The sequence below is a fragment of the Rattus norvegicus genome, chromosome 7 (assembly GCF_021556685.1).
Source record: "Rattus norvegicus strain SHRSP/BbbUtx chromosome 7, alternate assembly SHRSP_T2T, whole genome shotgun sequence".
Lineage (NCBI taxonomy): Eukaryota > Metazoa > Chordata > Mammalia > Rodentia > Muridae > Rattus > Rattus norvegicus.
This window is the reverse complement of record NC_141540.1, coordinates 72902197-72920834: the sequence shown is the minus strand read 5'-3', so window position 1 is coordinate 72920834 and position 18638 is coordinate 72902197. Positions and strand designations below refer to the sequence as shown.

Here is an 18638-nt window from a genome sequence, read left to right as displayed (position 1 = left end):
CTGGCCAGAGAAGGGATTGTTTGCTACTGAGCAAGAGCTTTGTGCTCTCACCCTAATATTTTCTTCTCATTCTGAAACCATGAGTTTCAGAAATTTTGTGAAGTCAACTTTAAAATTATGCTTTATGCAGAGCAAAGTGGCACACACCTTTAATCCCAGCAGTCAGGAGGCAGAGACAGGCAGAGCTCTGAGTTCCAGGCCAGCCTGCAGAATGAGCGTTCCAGGACAGCCAGGGCTACATAGTGAAACACTGTCTCAAAAAAAAAAAAAAAAAAAAAAAAAGATGACATAAAACTGTGTCTTTCCCTCTCTCACCTTAGTATCTCTGAATATACAACAGATCTATCTAGAACAACAGTTTGAAAAATGAGGTTTCAGGAGACCTAAGAGATCAAACCAGTTTCATAACAACACTAAGATGTTATTTGCATTTACTGTGTCTTGGTAGCATTAGGGACTAAGTCTAAAGCCCTGTGCATACTATGGGAGCTCTTTACCGCTCTATTTTGGCTTTAGATTTATTTATTAAACTTTATGTATATGTGAGTTTGGCCTGCGGGTATGTACGGGCACCATGTGTGTCTGGACAGAGGAACAAGTTCTTAATTGCTGAACCATGTCTGCATACCCACACCAAGAGAGCTCACTAGTCCTCTTTCTATTTTTATGCTGAGACAGGCTCTTAGTAAGTTGTCCTCCGTGGCCCTGATCTTGCCATCCTCCCACTTCCATCTCCCCAGGCACTAGGATTGTAGGCCCACCTTTATCTGCCTTTTTCACATAGACAGAAGTAACAATAGGTAAACTTGCTAGTTCATTCACCGGCCTAAAGCAGGAGCATTCATCAAAATGCAACAGCAGAGCTGAGGAAGTAGCTTAGCGCCAAACAGCGTGCAAGGCCCAAGGCTTCCCATGAGCACTGCAAACAAAACTAAACTGCCATGGCAGCACAGCCTGTAACCCAAGTGCCACAGTAGAAAGCAGGAGGATAATTGGCCAGCCTGGGCTACATAACAAGTGGGAATGCAGCTCAGCGGGCAAGGTGCTTCCTTGCCACAAACCCTGGCTGGCTCTACTCCACACTAGCAAACCCGGGCATCGAACCTGGTGTGGAGCCTCGTGTGGTGGTGGGCATCTGTAACTGTGGCACTAGGGATGTGGAGGTGCAAGCAGGAAAACCAAAAGCTCAAGGCAATCCTGATCTACATATAATAAACTCAAGACTAGCCTGAGCTACATGAGACCTTGTCTCATAAAACATATCAGTAATACTGTCATCCTTCTACACTTTCAATAATTAAAAAGAAAAGACAGAAATTGAATTTAGAATGTTTTCAATGAAGTTAGGCTTGCAATCCCAACTACTTGGAGGGATATAGCAGGAAAAATAGCAAGTTCAAGGCCTTCCTAAACAACTTGGGAGGCAGAGGCAGGCAGATCTTGGTGAGTTCAAGGTCAGCCTGTCTACAGAGTGAGTGAGTTACATGACAGACAGGGCTACACAGAGAAAATCCTGCCTTGAAAAACAAAACAAACAAACAAAAAACAAAAACAAAAAAGTCTTACTAAAAAATAAAAAGTAGGGTTGGGGATTTAGCTCAGTGGCAGAGCACTCGCCTACCAAGCGCAAGGCCCTGGGTTCGGTCCCCAGCTCCGAAAAAAAAAATAAAAAAACAATAAATAAATAAATAAAAAGTAAACAAGGATTGCTATAGGGATATAGCTCAGTATTAGAGCACCTGATAGCATATGGAAGAGTTTCAGATCAGTTCCTAGCACGACAGACTATAAAAAAGGAAATATCAATAAATAATGAAAGTAAAAATTAATAATCTTATGGTCGCTTCTCAGTACCCTCCATTCTCCACATCAACACCTCCAACTCTTATAGAGGATACCAAAACCTCAGACTGCTCAGACCCCTTCCATAAACAGACTAATATTTACATACGCTCTTAGGTCTATACTTCTTATGGGGCTGAGGGGGAGACACAGGGTCTTGTTATATAACTCAGATTAGCTTCACCACTCTCTTAAATGCCGTCTTCTAAATGCTGGGACATGTACCACTTCACCTGGCGTTCCTATACACTTCAACCATTTTTAATACTACATGGATAGGTGTTGTACTGTACTGATCACAAACGAGGGGGAATTCTGTACACTTTTGGTACAATTGCAGTTGTTTTCCTGCAGCATTTGGTTTTTTGTTTGTTTGGCTTTTTTTTTGCAGACAGCATGTCATCATCTCATCTAGTCTGGAACTTGGTATATAGATCAGGTTGGCAAACTCAGAGATCCCTACCCAGTGCAGCCTCCTAAGTTCTGGGATGCACTGCTGTGTCTGACTTGTTTCCTGAATGTGTTTTAACTGTATTTGGCTGAACACACAAATGTGGAACTCACACTTAAGAAAAGCTGACTATCTGTGGAAATGCACCATGAAGCTTTGAGTGAAGCTCTGCCTGGGGACAATGTGGGCTTCAACGTAAAGAACGTGTCTGTCAAAGATGTTAGACGTGGCAATGTTGCCGGTGACAGCAAAAATGACCTACCAATGGAAGCAGCTGGCTTCACTGCTCAGGTGATTATCCTGAACCATCCAGGCCAAATTAGTGCTGGCTATGCCCCTGTTCCGGATTGTCACATGGCCCACGTAGCAAGCTAGTTTGCTGAGCTTAGAGAGAAGATCGATCGTCGTTCTGGTAAGAAGCTGGAAGATGGCCCCAAATTCTTGAAATCTGGTGATGCTGCCATTGTTGACATGGTCCCTGGCAAGCCCATGTGTGTTGAAAGCTTCTCTGACTACCCTCCACTTGGTCGTTTTGCTGTTTGCGACATGAGGCAGACAGTTGCTGTGGGTGTCATCAAAGCCGTGGACAAGAAGGCTGCAGGAGCTGGCAAAGTCACCAAGTCTGCCCAGAAAGCTCAGAAGGCTAAATGAATATTATCCCTAACCCCTGCCACCCCAGTCTTAATCAGTGGTGGAAGAACGGTCTCAGAACCGTTTGTCTCAATTGGCCATTTAAGTTTAATAGTAAAAGACTGTTAATGATAACAATGCATCGTAAAACCTTCAGAAGGAAAGAATGTTTTGTGGACCATTTTTTTTTGTGTGTGTGGCAGTTTTAAGTTATTAGTTTTCAAAATCAGTACTTTTTAATGGAAACAACTTGACCAAAACTCTGTCACAGAATTTTGAGACCATTAAAACAAGTTTAATGAGGAAAAAAAAAAAGAAAAGAAAAGCTGACTATAATTTCTTTTCCCTCAGTTCATGTCTTTTCCCCACTCTGATTACTTGAAACAGTGTCCAAGCTAGCCTGGAACACACAGCAATCCTCCTGCCTCAGCCTCTGAAGCAGTGTGATTACAGGCATAAACCATCACATCAAACATGTCCATGCCTTTCTTTAAAAAACACTGTTTATTTTTTTGCTTGTTTATTTAATGTATGCATATTCTGCTTATGTGTAAGTCTGTGAATGTGCATGCCTGGTGCTTGTAAAAATCAGAAGAGGCTGTTGAGCCCCATGGCACAGTTGTAAACATATGTGGGTACAGGGAATCAAATCCAAGTCTTCTGCAAGAACAAGTGCTCTTAGTTAACCCCGACCCATCGTTCCAGCTCACACTCAGATCTTTTTAATGTTCTACTTGGCAGAAGAGTAAGTATAAAATACCTCTACTCCATACATACACACTCACACAAACACTTCCACTCCACATATACATACATATGAACTGGGTCAAACATTTGGAAGGTCTGAATCATTAAGTGAATCAGTACTGTCAACTTGGGCCAGCTGTGCTGATGCCCACTTCTAATCCTAGCACCTAGGCAGCAGAGGCAGGCGGATCTCTGTGACTCTGAGACCAGCCTGGTCTACATGGCAAATATTAGAATATTCCTAGTTAATTCATCTACTAGATGGCTAACTATAGTGCCTAGACTGAATACGGCAGAGCCTTGTACCTGCAGAACTACAACCCCAGATGTACAATAAATCTCAATGTCATCAAGACCAAACTCCACTAATGCCCTCAGACCCAACAATGTAACCTCAGGCATATACCATTACCCAACTCAAGGCCAAAGCAGAAAGATTTTAAGTGAGAGCTACACAAGTCTAAGGCCAACAGGAGAACCTGTCTCTCAAAAAAATAGAAGGAAAGAACGGAAGAAGGGAGGGTGAAGACTGAAGGGAAAAAAGAAGAAAACTACCATTCATCCACTTGATTGTGGGTACAGGATCAAAGAAGAATATTGCTAATTAATGAAGGGGATATTAAAATACTATGACTTCCTCCAACTATATGTCTTTGAAACTAGATTTCCTTCATACCAAAATAAGGCATCATAGCAGACTGAATGTAGACAGTAACAAAAGAATCCAACTGTCATCTATTTTTTTTAAAGATTTATTTATTTATTATATATAAGTACACTGTCGCTGTCTTCAGACACACCAGAAGAGGGCATCAGATCCCATTACAGATGGTTGTGAGCCACCATGTGGTTGCTGGGAATTGAACCCAGGACCTCTGGAAGAGCAGTCAGTGCTCTTAACCACTGAGCCATCTCTCCAGCCCCAACTGTCATCTATTAAGTTAGATGTCATAGATTTGCAAAATTTTAAAACAAGGCTAGGAATATATATCAGTTATAGTGTTTCCCTAGTATAGTTAAAGCCCTAAGTTCGATTCTTAGTGCTAAAAAAATAAGTTAAATAAAATAATGCCCCCCGGGGTTGGGGATTTAGCTCAGTGGTAGAGCGCTTGCCTAGCAAACGCAAGGCCCTGGGTTCGGTCCCCAGCTCCGAAAAAAAGAAAAAGAAAAAAAAAAATAATGCCCCCCTTTCTCAGTCAATTGTGTTGAAAGTTGTTTTTTTATTATTTTGGAAATAAGGATAGGAATTGGAGGTAGTTTGGGGGGTAAACACCCACTACACGAGCATGAGGCATGAGGACGTAAGTTCAGATTCCCAACAGCTACATAAGCATGGAGCACTGTAGCCTCATTGCTGGAGCCAACAAGGCAGAGGCAGGCGGACACTAGGTACCAGCTGGCCAGTCAACCTAGCTCAAACAGCGAGCCCTATCTCGTCTCAGAAAATAAGGTGGAAAACAATAAAAACAAAATTCAAAAAGTAAATAGAGGAGAGGGGAGTTGGAGAAGTTGTTCAGCTATTAAGAGTGCTTGCTGGGGCTGGGGATTTAGCTCAGTGGTAGAGCGCTTACCTAGGAAGTGCAAGGCCCTGGGTTCGGTCCCCAGCTCCGAAAAAAAGAACCAAAAAAAAAAAAAAAAAAAAAAAGAGTGCTTGTTGCTCTTGCAGAGGATGCAAGTTTGCTGTTCAGCATCCACATCAGGAGCGCACAACAGCACATACGCCAACTCCAGAGAAGCTAGCACCCTCTTCTGGCCTACCCAAGTTCCTACATGTGTTCATGCACACATACAGACACATATAAGTACAACAAATCTCATGAAGGAAGGAAGGAAGGAGGGAGGGAGGGGAGGAGGGAGGAAGGGAGGGAGGGACTAAAATCTGGAGTGTAAAAATTAATTAATTAATGAAAGAGATAGATAGATACATACATACATACATACATAGATACATAGATAGATAAATATAATGCATATAAGCAAAAGTTCCTGACTGTTCATAATAGGTTTTTGGTTTGTTTTCTATATGGACTTCAGCTTTTTCCTCCAAAATAATTATTCTTTTTCATATATACATGTTTTACCTACATTTGTGTCTGTGCACCATATCCATGCACTACTATCTTCAGGGGCCAGAAGAGGGAGTCAGAACCACTGGAACTGGAGTTATAGACCTTCATGAGCAACTACGTGAGTACTAGAAATCAAACCTGGGTCTTCTGTGCTCTTAACTGCTGGAATAGTTATTCAAACTCTATAATAAGTTTTTAAAAAATAACTTATTTTTATTTTATGTGTACTGGTGTTTTACCTGCATGTATGTCTGTCTGTGTGAAGTTGTTACAGACATTTATGAACTACAGTGTGGGTGCTGGGAATTAAACTTGGGTCCTCTGGAAAAGCAACCAGATCTCAATCATTGAACCATCTCTCTCCATTCCCATAACAACTTTTAAAAGAGTAAAAAGTAGCCTTATTTTATTTATTTTTTTACTTTTAGCATGTGATAAATTTAGGATCTCAGTAATACAACATTCTATTTACATTAATTTTTCTCCTTAATCTACGATGTTTTGCACTTTCAAACATCCCCAGAGTATCTTACTATGCAGTAACGGCATTACTTTCCCTGCCACCAAATGATGTATTAAGCATATCTACTGTAAAAGTGTATTCTATTTTAAATTATATTTAACCTAAATTATGTACTCAAAGTACTCACTCCTTAAATCTGCCTTTTCTTATGTTGATGTTCCATACAGGTACATAGATTATTTTCTGCTCAAATTATTAACTCTAGGCTGAACTCAGAAAACAATTCAAGCATCATGAATGTCGGCCGTAAGGTCCCCAGTGTTATCCTCACCTGATTCTAGCACAGATACGCTGCTGACTCCTCCATCCAGTGGACTATTAGGAACTGTACCAGGTATACTGTTGAGAGACAGGGGTCGCCTTTGGCAATTCACCTGAGGAAGAAAACGAATCTTTCACTACTTTAAACCCAGGCTCTAAAAAGCTTTCAGCATGGCAGTGAAATAAAATCCTCAGAACAGTTCTGACTTTTTACTGGTTTCTGTGTTTTAATTACATGGTGTGGGTGACAGTACCAAAAAAAAAAAATTAAGCTAGATATATTCTTCCTTACTCTGAAAAGCTGAATACTGTCTATTAACTATAAAATCCCCAGGGATTTTAATTCTACAACAGTTCTATATGGTTCTAAACTTAGCGAAGCAATAGAAACAGTTGGAAGATATGTAATTCACTTTAATATCTGTGCTTTTATGTTGCCAGGCAGCTATTTCTTTAGTAATCTTGAGCACCCAACCATATAAAAGGAAGAAATATGTGCAACTGATAGGTTAGTAATTGTGTTAACTGAAATACTATCTGAACCAGGTATGGCTCATGCGAAAATTCCAGTACTTGGGAAGCTGAGGCAGGAAGATCAGAAGTTCAAGGCCACCATACTAGATGAGTCTGCTCAAAGGGAAACTTAAAAGGGGGCTGGAAAGATGGCTCAGATGCCAAGAGCACTGGCTGCTCTCCCAGAGGATCCAGATTTGATTCCTAGCCCTCACTTGGCAGCTTATCACCATCTATAGCTCTAGTTTCAGGGCATCTGATATACTCTCTAATCTCCATAGGGACCAGGCACACAAGTGGTGCACAGACAAGCAAATAGGTGAAACACACCCACACACATAAAATTAAAATAAAACCTGAAAGAAAATGGCCTCTACAGTCAGATGGTGGCGGTACACACCTTTAATCCCAGCACTTAGGCAGAGGCAGGTAGCTCTCTGAGTTAAAGGCCAGCCTGATCTATAAGGAGAGTTCAGGACAGCCTCTGCCTCAAAAAAAAAAAAAACAAAAAAAAAACAAAAAAAAACCCAAGAGTAGGGACATGGTACTTTCTGTGTGCCTTTATATGTCAGCACCAAAACAGAAGTACTGCTTATTTTCTGTTGCTGTGACAAAACACTACAGCCAAAAGTCACTTATGAGAAAATGCTACCAGGCCAGCCCTCTTCCCTATATAGCTCATCCCCAAGAAAGTCATCAGCACTGCTCCTCTGATGAAGGGATTTAGTTTACATATGTATTACCTAAGTACATCCGGGAACATACACAGTTCTGAGATACACGCACACTCAAGGCTTATCAAATAGCAAGAATAGATGGCAGTTAAGAATAAGAAGTAGGGGGTGGAGGGATGGCTCAGTAGTTAAGAGCACTGACTACTCTTCCAGAGGACCCAGATTCAATCCCCAGCATCCACACAGTGGCTCACAACTGTCTGTATCTCCAGTTCCAAGGGACCTGACATCCTCACACAGATGTACATACAGACAAAACACCAATGTAAGTGAAGTAAGTAAATAAACAGCCAGCGCTATAGAGCCACAGCTTTTATAATTAAAAAGGAAAAGAAGTAATCTCCCTTCGAAGAACTATTGCCCACTAAAGGATGAGGACTCTTTCAGAAGTAACTAAGCCCGAGCCGGGGCAGGTGAAATACAAAGATTGCTGCAAACATGTGGGAGGTGCTGAGAGCCTGAAGTTGATCTGCCGAGAGGACAGAGAAACCAATGAGGCTCCCATTAACCAAACTGAGAAAATTTAAACATTCTCATCCTTTTAAAAAAAAAAGATTTATTTTTATGTGTATTGGTGTTCTGCCTGCAGTTATGTGAAGGTGCCAGATCTTCTGGAACTGAAGTTACAGACAGTTGTAAGCTGCTGTGTGGGTGCTGGGAATTGAATATGGGTCCACTGCAAGAGCTCTTAGCCATTAAGCCATTTCACCAGCCCCACAATATTCATTCTTAACTCATAAGCCATCTCTTCAGCTCCAAATGTTGTTATTTTTAATAGTCAATACTGTTAGTACTTTTCATATTGACAACTAGTGACTATAAAGTATTGAATTTGGGAAGGAAGTAAAGTGTCTGCATACACTCATGTGTGTGTGTGTGTGTATGTGTGTGGTCAGTAGAGTTACACACGTGTGTGCATATGTGTATGGAGGCCGAGAGAACAACCCTGGGTGCGAAGCCATTGGCCCTGGCTATCTTTTTAGGCACAGTCTCTCTTATATACACTTGTATACACATAAATTTACTACACACAGAGTAAGAAAAAGAAAAGTAAAATATCAACTTTATAGTGCTCACCAAAACAAAACAGAGAAGGTTATTCTATAAAACAATTCTTGCTAGTAAGTGTAAAAGGAATGAAACAATCTGAAAATCAACATTTTGTAATCACTAACTTAATAAAAGTTTCAGTAAGACTTATCAATGGATGCGGAGGACACTGGGTAAAGGTACTGGCTATTCCGGCAATTGGGAGGTAGAGGCAAGAGAATTAGGAGTTCACTGTCATCCTCCATTACATTGTAAAGCTGAGGGCAATCTGGGCTACTATATGAAACCCTATCTCAAAACAACAACAAAAGGTTATTAGGAAATAAGAATCATAAATCTTAAAATAGCCAGTAGGGTGACTTACACAGTGAAAGTCTCGAGAGAGAGAATATGAATAAATGAGAAGTAGCATTACAGTATTTTAGGTAAACTCTTTACTGACTAAGCTATGGTGCTAGCTCCTACTTATTCATATTTGTCCCCCTCTGCCATAGAATTTCACTATGTAAGCCACCATATCTGGTTATTTCATTTAGTAGCCCAGGTTGCTGTTCTGCACTACAGAAAAGAAATGGTGGTACCATGTGCCTATAATCCCACAACTCCAATGACAGAAAGGCAAGAGAATCTAGAATTCAAGGTCATCCTCAGCCACTATCAAGTTCCACAACAGCCTGGGCTACAAGAAGCTGTCAGGAAAAAAAAAAACCAATTAGGTCAGGCATGGTGTTGTACACCTTTAATCCTAGCACATGAAAGGCAGAGGCAGAAAATTTCTGTTAGTTCAAAGTCAGCCTGGTTTAAATTGAGAGTTCCAGAACAGCCAGGGTTACTTTTTTTTATATATATATATATCCTGACCCCCCCACTCCCCAACCCTCGCCCTCCCCCTCCCCAAAGAAAGAAATGAAGAAAGAAGGGAAGAAGGAAAGAAGGGAGGGAGGGAAGAAAGAAATTTTTAAAATAAAAATAAAACGACCCCCACCTTTCCCTTTCTATTCCCCTCCCTTCCTTGCTTCATTCCAAAACAAGAATCTCAATCTGTGGCTCAAGCTGGTCTTAAATCCTAAACTGTGGGAGCCACAGGTGTGTGCCAAGGTGCCCAGCTTATGAAGAATGCTTCTTAATTTCTAGAAGAAAAAAGATGTGCCTTTAAACAATAACAACAACAAAAATCTAGCTGAGGGCCAGAAAGGGGGTGCATGTCTTTAATCCTAGCATTGAGGAGGAGTAAACCATCCTGGTCTATATAGAGGGTTCTATCCAGGTCACCCATGCCTACACACTAAGAACCAGTCTTAAACAAGCAGAAATTTAGATCATTTTATAGGAGGCCTAAACCAATAAATCCTCCCCGTTACAGACAACTGGAGCTGACATGTTTGAAGAGCAAATGAAATCATGGGGAAAGCTTCAGAACTACCTTTGCTCTTTCCTCAAAATCTTCCAACATGCCACTACCAGAAACACACCTAACCTGCCTTGGGAGCAAAAATCTTGATTTCTTTCCCCCTGTGGTGACTGGGACAGAATGCCAGACCTCAAACATGCCAAGCTCTATCAAATAAACAATGTGCCCAATCACAAAAGTCAATGATTTTTTTAAAATGTTTTATATTTTTATATCCACCTCCCAAGTGCTGGGATTAAAAGCATGTGCCACACCACCACCTAGCAAAAATTATTACTCTATTTTTAATGTCTGTTTTGTTTGCATGACTCAGGAGTCAAACCAATACTTCCCCAGGGCTCTACCCAAGTGAGCTACACCCCTGGTTTCTTCAAAGTATTTTTGCTTTGGTCATGGTGCACTCTGAGGTGCTAGGTGAGAGTCTAATAGAGACACTCAAAATACCAGGAAGTAAATGAGCCTAAAGCTCAGGTTGATTGGTCCAGAACTGAAGCAAAAACACAAAATAACAGCTTATCATAACAGTTGCTAAGTAAAGTCATCAGAGCGGTGGGACTGTCACACCGAATGGTGCTGTTTGTGAAATGTCATCTAAGACAACTAACCAGAGACATCAGAACCACGTGGAATTTTGCTAAAATACAAATTACTGGCTATATACCAAGCCAAAATTCAAATCTACTCAGTAAGACTCAAATTGCTGGAGAGATAGCTCAGCAGTTAAAAGTACTGGCTGCTCTTCCAGAGGTCCTGAGTTCAATTCCCAGCATCCACATAGTGGCTTACAACCATCTGTAATGAGAGCTGATGCCCTCTTCTAGTACACAGATGTACATGCAGACAAGACACATCCATATACATAAATAAATCTTTAAAAAAAAAGTCAAATTGCAAGCCTGTGTGCATTCCTTCATTCATTCATGCACATATGTATCTAGTCAGTGTATATGAAGACAATTTTGGACATAAGGGATATAGCAGTTAGTAAAATATGTAAGATACCAGTTCTCTCATAGGTAATAGGGTGTCAGTGTAAGTAAGATTACAGACAAGAAATTAAATGAGGTAATTTGAAAAGATGGTGTTAGCAAGCTGCAGCAGGCATATTCCTGTAAGTCTGAGGTCAGCCTGGGCTACATCGTACCAGCACTGAATTTGTATTGAGGCTCCCTCTCAATTACTCTCCTCCTTTTTGTGAAAGCTTCCTTAAGTCTGAACCACCCTTCCAGGCACCAAGGATTACTGGAGGCAACACTGATGCACTTATGCAAAAACTCTGCACAAATCATTACAAGCACCATATGAACTGCATGCTTGAAAAACTGAACTCCTTTTTGTTTTGTTTTTAAACTGGGTCTCATTGTGTGGCTCTGGCTGGCCTAGAATTCACTCTGTAGACCAGGCTGGCCTTGAAATCACAGACATCTTACTGCCTCTGTCTCCCAACTGTATTAAAGACATGGTATTAAAGGCCCCAAACTTACTCTTTTTAGCATAAACAGTAATATGACATTAACATTCATGGAGTTTTGGTTCCTGATTTTGTTTTGTTTTTTAACAGTCTGTGGGGAGGAGAAGGATGGACACACAGGGCCTTAGAGTCATCTTTCTTTACCATTAGGAATCAAACTCAGGTCTCCACGCTAGAGTAACAGAGGCAAGTGCCTTTACCTAGTGAGCTCACTTGCTTGCCCTAACCCAGATTTTGGAACAGACATAAGTGCTTTGCAGATTGTGAAATACAGGCTTTGATTGTTACTAACAATACATTTCAGGTAAGTTGGCAGAGTACTTGATTAGCAAGCTTGAAGGCCTGAGTTCAAGGTCAAGAATCACATTAAGAAAAAAATTAACAGGGAGAGGGAGTGGGAGAGGGAGAACATGGAAATGGGCATAGTAGCACATGGCCATAACATCAGTACTTGAGAAGTAGATGCAGGTTGAAGGTTATCCCTGACTACATAGCAAATTTGAAGTTTGTCTGGGCTATAGGATACACTGTCTCAAATGTAATAATAATGGAGACCAGCAAGATGACTTAGTAATAAATGCATTTGACAGTCTTAGTTGAGTTTCCAGAACCCACATAAAAGAGGATTACTAACCAATTCCCCAGTTTTTCTCTAACTAGCCTCCACACACAACCACGGCGTACATCTATTATCACATACACCATATACATACAATAAAATAATATGTAGTAAATAATAATGAACTGCAGAAAAAATTATATATGACATGAAATATATCAATATACCCAAAGTGGCACACCAAACCAGCTTATTGTGCGTATTATATTAGCACTAGCCAGATGCGGTGGCACACAAGCCTAACAATCCTAGCACCCAGGAAGCTGAGGAAAAAGGACCAGGGCTAGTTTGGCTGTACAGAGAGACTTTTTCAAAACAAATAAATGTGCGTTACATTACTATTTCCATAATTAGCAGATTTCAACATCATCTGATTTTCTTTAAGCATAAGAGGAAATATGCCAAGGAATCTCAAAAGACCAAATTAGGAAAATTTCATATTTGCTTGTAAAAATAAAGTCACAAACAATAGAAGGAATGGGCAGAGTACCTTCAACAGAGAGAGACAGGGCAAGTTCTCTGCTACTCAAACTGCAACCAGTCCATTCAACTGACTATCATCTAGTGGAAGGAACGTTTTCTACAGAGGATGAGAAAGATCCAGCTCAAGGAAAATACTCAGCCACTGGATAGGAAGGTCTAAAATTAGAACCACCAACTGGATTCATGTGCACATCTTGAAGCCATGAGTCTGGTTATTTTTCCTTCTATGTTGACAACACATTCCATGGAAGGACAAAATTCTTCACAGACTCACTCTCCTTTCTCTTTTGGTTTTTTGAGACAGGAACACAACACTGGAGCCCACCCAGGATAGGTTCAAACTTTTTTCTATGTTGTGCTCGGCCCGATGCTCGGATACTGTGAGACATGCATCTGCCCTCATGCTTGCCTTAACTCATCTGCAAAAAGTGGCACAAGAAGGGCTCGACAGCCAAAGGGTAAAGGGCTTGCTGAAAAGCCTGACAACCTGAGTTCCCAGCACTCACAACCTTGGGCAACTCCAATTCCAGGGTATTAAATACACTCTCCTAGTCTCCACAGGTACTTGCACATTAGCGTGCGTGCGCGCGCACACACACACACACACACACACACACACACACACACACACACACACACGTATTTTTAAATGAAATCAAATATTTGGCCAGGGATGATGGTTCATGACTTTAACTTCAGCACTCTGGTGGCAATTCCAGGCCAGCCTAGACTACATTGTATCAGGTCAACTAGGGCAACATAGTTGAGAACTGCCTCAAAAAGTAAAACTTTAAAGAAAATTAGATAGTTTTACAAAATTCTCTCCTTTAGGCATACTGGGAACACAGAACCAAAACATGACACGTTTCCTCCAAGAAGAAAATAAATCTACCTTTTCCTGAACCAGTGAGATGGCTCAGGAGGCACAGGCACTTGGTTGACAGCTGAGATCCACCCCTGGAAATATTTAAGGTGCAAGGAGAGAGCCAACTCCAAAGAAAGTTGTTCTCTAATGTGCACACAGGCATGGCAAATGTGCCACCATTTGTATTCATTCCCTCTGTGTATACATGCATACATGCATGCATACATACATACATATAAAAATATATTAAGTTGGAGAATCCTTTTTTTAGTCTACATTTTTCCTCCAAATCGTCCGTATGTCTCATGAGGAGACCTGGCATAGTAAGCACTACCCTCATTCTGAAGCTAACTGTACAGAAGCATTGCCATTGCCTTCATCTACGTCAGTCACAGAAAGGCTTAAGTGTCTCTGAAGCTGAAGAAAACTTACTGGAAATACTGTTGTGAACACAGCTAAAAGGGGGAAGCAGAAGTTTGGTAGGCACTGTTACCAATTTGCCTAAGTTATTAGAGATTATTTATTTAAAAATAAGAAGACTAACAGGCAAGGCCAGTGGTTCACACCTGTTACCACAGCACTAAGAGAGCCAGAGGAAGGAGGGTCTTGGGGAGTTCCAGGACAGCCAGGGCTACACAGTGACACTCACAAGACAAAACCAAGACAAAACAGAACAGGGTGGGGGGCTGAAGCCATGCCTAGGTGGTTAGGAGCATGTGCTGATCTTATAAAAACCTGAGTATCTATACACTCATGCTGGGCAGCTCATAATTGCTGACAGCTCTAACTCCAGGAGGATCTGAAGCCTCCCACCACTACCCCTATGCACATGCATAAATACACACACACACACACACACACACACACACACACACACACACACACACGGTGTCAGCCTGTTAAACAGCCCACATTGAACCAGGACTCACTAAGCAAAGGTTAACTCTGAACCCTGATTTCGCACCTCTATCTCACAAGTGTTAGACACATGCCAGCAGGTCTTTCCTAACATACTATTTCTTGTACATTAATACCAGAACCAGATCTAGTCAAATGCTTACGAAAGCCCCAATTCTCTCTCATGGGCAGAGCAGCTTTCAATGTCCTGACAAACATTTAAGCCAAAACCTTTGCTACCACATTCCTACAAAGTGCTGTGTAGAATATGCCTCACCCTTTGTCTTCCTGAAGAGCAGCCAAGACAGCCAGAGAGAAATCTCACCCAGGTCACTCCAGTCAGGTCAGTGAAGGTAGCCAAGAAGTAAAAGAAAAAACTGAGGCATACCCCAAAGGACTTAGAGATCCTGCTTCTTCTATTCTCAAAGTTAATGATGGGGTGGGGGATCAAGTGTTCTCTAAGACCAAATCCTCCACTGTTAAAGGAAGCTACTTTTATAGTTTTATTTATCTTTTTTTTTCTTTTCTTTTTTTAGGAGCTGGGGACGGAACCCAGTGCCTTGTGCTTGCTAGGCAAGCGCTCTACCACTGAGCTAAATCCCCAACCCCCACTTTTATAGTTTTAAACTACAGACAGAGGAGCATCACCTTCCACCTACTGAATACTCATGAGACCAGCATGCTTGCTGACACTGAGGCAGCACGCACGAAATCTCAGCATGCTGTGAATGAATCTCACAGGAGATCTAAGACCATGCACGCAGCCTTGAGACAGTAAGAGCACTTGCTGCTGCTCGAAGAGGACTGGGTTTGGTTCTCAGCACCCAGATGACAACTCATAACTGCCTCAACTTTGGTTCCAGGTGATCCTATGTCCTCGTGGCCTCTGTGGGCATGGGGCATATCGTGGCACAAATACATGCATATAAAATCAAATAAATCTGTTTTAAAAAAAAAGAAGAAGAAAAGGACTAACCACACAAAAGGTCTTCCATTCCCTTCTCTTTTACCCTTGGAAATATCCCAAGAAGTGACGAGGGTGGGGAGGGTGATACCATCTTCCCCTGAATTCCTTACAAAATCCTACCAGAAGTTCACAAGGAAAGAGCTCAAGAATGCAGCCAGGTGGAATAGTCCTTGCCTATAACCCCAGCTGTTTAGGAGGCTAAATGGAGCCTAAGAGTTCCTGGGCAGACTGGGCACCAGCAGGCCATCTTACCTAGTCAATCAGTAAACACTCAATCTGTGCTGATGCATGTCAAATGTGCCCCAAGTGATAAGGACATGGCAATTAGCAAAAAAAAAAACAAAAAAACCTGTCCTTCAGAAGTGTTTTACTGAAAAGACTAAAGTTCAAAGAAAGAGGCCAGGTGACAAGAGATCGGCAGAAAAACTAGTAGGGATCACACAAACCCTTTGGAATGTAGATAGCTAAGGAAATGTCAAGTTAGGGCCCCTTGGTGAACCCTAAGAGAGGTGAGAAGTCAGGATATGCAAAATGATCCAAGAACACAAAGCAAGTGCAGTCTCTGGACAAAAGTGTGCTAGAGTGTTCTAACAATAACCAGGTCAGTGTACACTTTCGGGGAAACTGGTGTTGCAGGCAAATATAAAGATTCAGTTTTCAGCAAGGCATGTGTGTTTCAGCAGGGCACACACGTAATCCCAGAGCTTAAGATATTGAGACAGGAAGACTGCTGTGAGTTTGAGACCAGCTTAGGCTAGAGACTCTCTCAAATTTATTAATTTAACGAAGACTAGGAGAACTAGGTTAACTCTAAATCAAGAAGCCATCCTCTCTTCAGATTCCCTTCCATTGAAAAAATTACTGTTTTGTTTTTGTTATTGTTGTTTTTTTTTTTTTTTTTTTTTTTGAGACAGGGTCTCTTGTATTGCAGGCTGTCCTCAAATTCTATCTGTGGAGGAAGATCTTAAACTTCTGGGGTAAGCACTCTGCCAACTCAGCTATAATCTGAGCCCAAGGCATATTGTTTTTATCACATATATGTACTTATTTATTCATTTTGCTGTTGTTATTTTTGAGACAGGATACTATTTCAGAATCCAAGTTAACCTTGAGCTCTATACTATACTCCTGGTTGGCCTCAAACTCAGGATCCCTGGTACTGTGATTCCTGGCTGGCCTGGAACTCGCTTGGTAGACCATGTTGGCCTCAAACCCAGAGTTCCTCCTGCCTCTACCACTAGGATTAAAGGAGTGCACCACGACCACCAGGCTGGAATTGCAACTCTTAAAAAGTTTAATTTTGGGGTTGGGGATTTAGCTCAGTGGTAGAGCGCTTGCCTAGGAAGCGCAAGGCCCTGGGTTCGGTCCCCAGCTCCGAAAAAAAAGAACCAAAAAAAAAAAAAAAAAAAGTTTAATTTTTGCTGACATTTCATCGGCAAGGTTCTCTGTTCTAGAAGTCACTGTGGAAATTAGCTATTGGGGGAAAAAATGCATCTAATAAGTGAAATGAAATAAACTAGTTTCCACATCTACTTCAACTTTTATCTTAATGCCTGAGTCTTGTGGGGTAAGGGCTTTACTGAAGAGAGGAAAAAAATGCATTTGGAAGAGAGGCTGCAAATGACTGACCTGTCGATTTAACTATCTGAAAATACAATGTTAGGAGTCTGTAATGATAAGTGGTACTTGTCACATCCCCAGAGCCTTAAAAAGATGCCTACACACATCAGCTAGGGCTGCGACTTGAGTCCTTTTGGGGGGCGGGGAGCGGGGGGATAAAAGGCTATTCCTTCACTCGGTTTTAATACAGATTCTGAGTGTGTGATTGGGTCATTCCTCAATTATGAAAAAACAAGTTACTATTCTCTGCGGTCACTAGGCTAATGGTGACAAACGTCGAAGGCTGTTTAGCCCTCGGAGAAAGCACGAGTTTGAGCTTAGCACAGGCCCAACTTCTTGGAGCTCCAGAACATCTGCCCGCATGTGACAACTCAAAGCTCCGTCCAGCTACGAACTCCAATCCTCCAACACAGGCTCCGCAGCAAACCGACAAGGACAAGTGCTCCGCGCCGCTGCCCTCCGGCGCAGCCAGAGCCGCCGCACCGCCCGGACCCTCGCTCCGTCACAGGTGGCACCGCCACCTCCCGGAGGCCCGCGGCCCCCGCTCCGCGCGCTCCCGCGGCACGACCCTTCCCGGGCGCCGCGGCCCGTCCCGCCGCCCGCACCCCGCCCGCGGCCGCCACGCCCCCTGCCCGCGCGCCGCCCGCCCCCCTGCCCGAGGTGGCCTCACCTCACGGGGGCCAGCGCGGGGAGGGTGCCCGGTGTCCGCCCGCCGCCCGGGCCCACGGCCGCTCGGCTGCGGCTCGGCCCCGACGGCCGGCGGCGGCGGCGCGCTTCTGGGGGCGGGCTCTCCTCGGAGGGGGTCTCCCCGGGCCCGGGGCGGGGAGGCAGGGGAGCGGGGCGGGGGAGGGGAAGGGGGCTCGGGAAGGAGGGGGAGAGGGGGAGAGAAGGGGCCCAAACCCGGAGAGGGAGAAAAGGGGGGAGGGGGAGAAGCAGAAGGGGAAGAAAGGCCCGGAGTCCGCCCCCCGCTGCGGCCTGCGCGCTACGTCACCACGTCCGGCGTGGTCGTCAGCGCGTCCTGCGCGGCTCGCGTCCCTGCTTCCTGTGTGCGCCTCCCGGGGCCCGCGGGCGCTCCCTCCCCGGCGCGCGCCCTGCGCTCCTGCCTCCCCCTCAGAGCACGCCTTCCCCCTCGGCGCGCACCCTGCGCTTCTGCCTCCCCTCAGAGCGCGCCTTCCCCCAAGGCGCGCACCCTGCGCTCCTGCCTCCCCCTCAGAGCGCGCGCTCCCCTCGTCTCCTCTCAGGGAGCGCCCTCCGCTCTCCTCGTCTCCCCTCAGGGCGCACCTTGCCCCTCGTCTCCCCCTCAGCGCGCTCCCTCGACTCCTCTGAGAACGCGCCTCCCCTCTGCGCGCGCGCTCCCGCGCGTGGCCGCTGCCTCGCTCGCCGCGTTCCCTCAGGGGCCCGGAAGGCCTGCGGGTCCCGAGGTCGCTCTCAGAGCCACTCTAGGCTTCAGCGCGTAGCCGAGGACCGCTGTGTATACCCTACAGC

General features: G+C 43.6%; 1 protein-coding gene and 1 pseudogene across 50 annotated transcripts in view; one reads left to right on the top strand and one right to left on the bottom strand.

The window, feature by feature from the left end:
- Positions 1-18142, bottom strand: part of R3hdm2 (R3H domain containing 2) — a 128190-nt gene extending 110048 nt beyond the window's left edge. For 34 of the 50 annotated variants that reach the window (XR_015624228.1, XR_015624230.1, XR_015624231.1 and 31 more), the window contains exons 1-2: positions 17824-18142; positions 6534-6636 (exon numbers count right to left, since the gene is read on the bottom strand). The gene's annotated coding sequence lies outside the window, so the exon portion shown is untranslated. The remainder of the gene's footprint in view (positions 1-6533; positions 6637-17823) is intronic. The other 16 variants (XM_087557985.1, XM_087557977.1, XM_087557955.1 and 13 more) reach the window with 4 other exon arrangements.
- On the top strand, positions 2426-2953 carry Eef1a1-ps12 (eukaryotic translation elongation factor 1 alpha 1, pseudogene 12; annotated as a pseudogene).
- Positions 18143-18638: the final 496 nt, after the last annotated feature.